Below are 6,036 nucleotides of genomic sequence, written 5' to 3' on the forward strand. Positions count from 1 at the left end.
ATCAGTTTATTATGTTCAGTCTATAGGTTCAATCTCACGGGACGAAACGAGAATCTACTCTTTACGAGAACCACGTGGCAAACTCACTCGGAACTCTTCGGACTATTTTAAATCCACGAATCACACTTCGGATATATGACAGTCGCCGAAAATAATGATAGGAGCATCTGGCAATCTTGCAAATTTAATAAAAGATTGAGTATCATGTGCGGATTGGTCACTAATCTCCCCACTGTTTTTTTTGTTTTTTTGTTTGCTCTACAAAATATAAGTAGTTGTACAATCAATTTATTGGTGGTGTCGGTGGCCATCTAGCGATTGTTTTATGTATCATACTTATCCTGTTCAATTATTTAGACCCAAAGTTTTTTGCAAATGTTAGGTTTATTTCCTATTCGATATTTGTTTTCTTTGCATTTACATGAAAACAAACCCAAACCCCGACAGGTTTTATATACAAATCATCATATAAAATGCACGAAGTTGACTTAATTCCACTTTTTAAAAATCTCTGTGTTCGGAATGCACGTTATTTCTCCTATAAATAACTACGGTCATTTGCATATCAAAAGCATCATTCTATAGTGCGTTTCAAACTAATGTTCGGTTCTATCGTCCTATCCGCACAAATCGTAGTATGACCTATATTTAAGAAAATATCTGCAAACATGAAGCAGGCGCGGATTCAGGTGGGGAGTTCAGTTTGAAAAAAATATATGTATCAAATATTATAATTATATTGTGGAATACACAAGCGCGCGCTAGAGAGAGAGAGACAGACAGACGGACACAGAAAGACAGAGAGAGAGAGAGAGAGAGAGAGAGAGAGAGAGAGAGAGAGAGAGAGAGAGAGAGAGAGAGAGAGAGAGAGAGAGAGAGAGAGAGAGGCAGAGGCAGAGGCAGAGGCAGAGGCAGAGGCAGAGACAGAGACAGAGACAGAGACAGAGACAGAGACAGAGACAGAGACAGAGACAGAGACAGAGACAGAGACAGAGACAGAGAGAGAGAGAGAGGTGATTTATGTAACGACGTACTCAACATATTTTAATCTATGGTTATATGGTTATAGGGAGAGAGAGAGAAGAATATGGTATGCATGCGATTGGTGGAGGTGTGACCCTCTGCACAACCCCAACCCCACTTAAGGCTTCTTTTGTATATGGAGCGGGACGTAGCTCAGAGGTAAAGCGTTCGCTCATGGTAGGTCGACTGATCGATCCCACATGGTGGACCCATTGGGTTGTGTCTAGTTCCAGCCTGTGCACCACAACTGATGTATAAAGGCTGTGGTATGTGCTATCCTGTCTATGGGATGGTGCATATAAAACGTCCCTTATTGCTTATCAAAATTGCTTATCGATTTTCTTTCTCACTGTCATAATGGTCCTTAACCGTTTTGTCTGACGCCACATAAACGTATATCAAATGCGTTGAGTGTGTCGTTAAATAAACATTTCTTTCGTATGTATGTGTAGTCTATATGCATTTCTAGTCGATTAGTTTATTTTATTAGGTTGTTAGGTTGTTTGATAGTGAATGATATGGAAATAAATTGATTTTGGTGTTAAATAGTTCATGCATACATTAAAGTAATACTCCTGATGGGTATGGAGAAATAACTTAATCAGTCGACGAACTCATTTCTTCATCACTATCTTCGTTAAGGGGGACTATCACAGGGGGTATTTTATTTCTTATAAAACTATTTTGTTTTCTAAAATCTTCTTCGATCTTTATTACATGTTTAACTGCGTCAGAGAAGTGTGTAGGTGTGGCAGAGTTCAATGCATGTGCAAGTTCTCTCCGCACCGTGCTCATTTTACCATCATTATGACGAGCTATGTGCCCTTTGACTTGACTCCAGATCAGTTCTATCGGATTGAGTTCAGAATGTCTTGGCGGCAGTCTTAGACACAAGTGCCCATGACGTTCAGCAATATCATCAGTAACAAATTGCTGTGCACATTTGTTACTTTTCACAAGTTCATAAAGAACTGGCTTTGTCATGTTACTCTCAAAAGGTATATTTTTGTTTCGTAGCCACGACTGAATTTCTTCCTTTTTAGCGTTTAGTGCAGGACATCGTGTAATCTCAGTTAATTTGTTGTGGTAGCTTGCGTTATCCATGACGATAACAGAAGGTTCTGGTAGAGAAGGCATAAGTTGTTCTTCAAACCATTTGATGAAATTGTCATGATTCATCTCACCATAATAGTCTCCGTCTGGGTTTTTTTAGCCTCAAAGATCAATTCACAGCCATCTATCAATCCATATTTATCACAGCCAGCATGACAAATAATAAGTCTTTTTCCCTTCCCAGTCACCGAACAGAGTTTAGGAACTCGATCAGCAGCGTCTGATTTCGGCAGGTGATTGGCGGTACTTGTGCCCGGGTGGATATCTGTCCAGTGGTGGGATGTTGTGTGGTTGACATTCACCCAGGTCTCATCTTGATACACTATTAAATACCCCTGTTCTCGTAAACTGGATATTTCATGAAGATAGGACAGTCTCCTGTCTGATATATTGGCGTCCTCAAAAATCACTTTTCCGGTTGTAGACATATGTTGGTATTTAAAATCGAGGTCATGGAGTGTTCTTCGTAAAGTTGATATGGATATGTTGATTCCACATTCCTCCCTTAAAGCCACGTTAATCTTATGTAATGTAGATAATTCGCCCTCTCTATAAAATCTGTATACTCGTCGTCTAATAACATCTTTATCAAATAAATCGATGAGTTTTCGGTCGCGTTTTTTAACAGTGATTTATGTGCTCGGATTCGTAGAGCTTAGATTTTTCACAGTTCTTTTTACTGTTGAAACCGAAACTTTAAGTGCAGCGGCAACTCGATCGACAATTCGATAAGAAGCATACCTAGGTCTACCGCTCTGATATTCATCTTCAAAATAATCGAAAACGTTCTTAATACACGATTTTACATCAACTGAAGTGTTTTTCGATTTACCCATATTTCGCTCGCTCGATACGCAGTCGGTTTGGGAACGATCCCCGTCGGTGGGCCCATTGGATTATTTCTCGTTCAAGCCAGTGCACCACGACTGGCATATCAATGGCCGTGGTATGTACTACCCTGTCTATGGGATGGTGCATATAAAAGATCCCTTACTGCTATTCGAAAAAGAGTATCCCATGAAGTGGCGACAGCGGGTTTCCTCTCTCAATATCTGTGTGGTTCTTAACCATATGTCTAACGCCATATAACCATAAATATAATGTGTTGAGTGCTTCGTTAAATAAAACATTTCCTTCCTTCATGCATATGAATAGAAAATAATACATTAGTGGCCATTAGATACAATTTGTCTCACGAGTTGTTTTAAAATGTATCTAACGAGCGAAAGTGAGTTTGATAGTTTTTAAACGAGTTGTGAGATAAATGGTATCTAACGGACACTCATGTATTATTCTATTTCTTATACATCCTCAAAATCAGGTTTTAAGCAAATTGTAATATCTTTTTCGACTAAAAGTTAGTTACAACCGTTGCACTTGTAGGCCTAGCTGACTTACGCGTCTCAGACACATGAATGTTAGGTTAACTATACGTCACAGTCTAATCGATTTCCATCATGTAGTTTTTCATTGGTTGTATATCATTGGTGACCTGGTCATCACCTAGGAGCAGCCAGTCGTATATCTTGAAATTGTTAACACACGTGTATGTATTAACAACCATGTGTAACGAAAAATAACGCATGGTGTTCTCATCAACGGGTGTGTAAGAAACTGTATTAGCTACCTCCTCAGTTAAGCTGTCTTTGCAATTACAGTCATCACTTTACTTAAATGCTATGTTTGAAAGTTGATACTGTTGTGTAACATGCCTTTTTACAACCATACATGACATCTTTTGTGGAGTGAATTGTGGAAGACCCAGCTGGTTTTCGTCTTGTTCTTCCAATAACCTTATGAACAAATATGTTAAACGGTTAAATGTTTCCATTGATGCAGAACGATACCAATAGTATGCTTGTGTCTAGCATAATGTAGTGCGTATAAAGGCGATCCGTATTTCAGAATCTCTTTATCCTTGGTTTAATATGTCACTATCTACTTTCAAGTGAGCGTATCAGTTCCCATTCTTATATTGTATGGACGATGAGGAGGCTGACTTTATTAGTGATGTACTAATTTGATTTGATTTGTATTAATAATGTTTATGGTTGTTAGGTGAAAATTAATTAAATCCATTAAATTTAATTATAAATTGATGGATTTTTTTTTTATTTTTTTTTAAAAATATGATGAGTATTAATTTAAGATTCCTTTTTTAAAAAGTTGCATTTCCACCTCTGTGGTAAAAAAAGCTAACTATCACCACCAAGGCACATTTATTCACTAAATGGACTCGCACCTGTCATACAGTGCATTGGCTAAACCAGACTTCATCAACGTTTTCATGACCAAACACTGAAACTATTGCTCGGCAAGCTCTGATCGATTGTAATATATGTTGGCCGAATCCATTTGTAGATATAATGTGCATATAGAGTAGATGACGGTTGGCCCCTTTACTACAGAAGATGGAACTCAACACTTATGGGGAAAGTCTGGACAAGTACTCAGCAAACCGTAAACACTAATTTGGCCAGCGTACTGTTATAGTTGATGGAAACCCTGATGTTTAATCTAAGGATCATACACACTATATCAGTTTCCAGCCACCATGAAAGAAGTACACCCATCATATCGTCTGAACAGGACACGTAGTTCGCTAAAGTCACAATTAAAGGTGCTTTCATTGCTGTGCTCATTCACGACTTGAAACAAAAGCAGATGCTGATGAACAGATTGCTTTTACTACATTAGATTTAGTAACGAATCTGCAAACTGTTAAATAAATGTAAATGATATGAGTATTTTGAGTGTTTTGATATTGTTTCTGTATTACCGAGAAGATGATAAAACAAACATACATTTCCATACGATCATCAGATGAACAAAGCAAAAAATAGTGGGCTTTTCTACAATTCATTTTATAAACAATGTTGACCGAAAAAATCTCTATTCATGCTTGGAATGAAAAATTAAAGTTTCTTTTATTAAATGACACACTTAGAGCTCATTCGAATTAATGTGACATGACATCTTCAGCATTTGGATATACCAAGGCTAACATAATGAAAACCACACGAATACCCCAATTCAGGAAACAGGTGACTTATTTTATTCAGCTGATACATAGGACACTAGGGGGACACTTTTTATATAGCTTTATTCATTTTAAGGACTGCTACGAAAGTTTGCTTTTACAAGCCTAAGACAATGATTATACAGTTAAACATTTTTGAATAGCAAAGACTCCACCGTCGGTATATTGATATACACAAACTATGCAGTGGATGAACTTGGAAGATGACATGTTTGATCAATGTTCATTCGATTAGCAGCATGATCGTTTTGGACATGAATCAGTGAAGGCGGACACGGTCATAACATTAGTTAGTACTAAACTCCACTAGATGCACATATAAAAACCCTAATTGTAACCAGTCTGGTAAGAAACTGTTTTCTTGATTCATCCATGGGATAGATGTTGTAGAGGCTTCAATTGTGAAGGCTGCCACTTTGTGATCTATTAAAACTTCTGCCGCAGTCGGTGAAAAGGCTGACAACATATTGTCATCTTCAAGATTCAAATCTATGTCACCACAGATTAATGACCCCCCACAATCCAGACTAACCTGTAACGATGTATTTGAGAGATAAATTGAGTTACATTACAAGCTAATTTTAAATGTTTTACGCGAATTAGAATGACGTTGAAAACACCATTTTTGTTTTTCTCTCCAAAATGGACACCATCTTATAATTAATCCGGACATCATATCACATCAAACTGCCCGATGTACTTAGTAAAGGTAATTTTATTTTATTTTAATTCTCTATCACTTTTTATTACTATAGGATGACTAGAAGTGACGGAAAAGTTAATGTGTTGGCCCTTTATAATTGGTGCATAAAAAGGTTGAAAACAATGTAAGGGCATATCGACATCATAAGGATTTGAAC

The sequence above is a fragment of the Gigantopelta aegis genome, chromosome 3, assembly GCF_016097555.1.
Source record: "Gigantopelta aegis isolate Gae_Host chromosome 3, Gae_host_genome, whole genome shotgun sequence".
Lineage (NCBI taxonomy): Eukaryota > Metazoa > Mollusca > Gastropoda > Neomphalida > Peltospiridae > Gigantopelta > Gigantopelta aegis.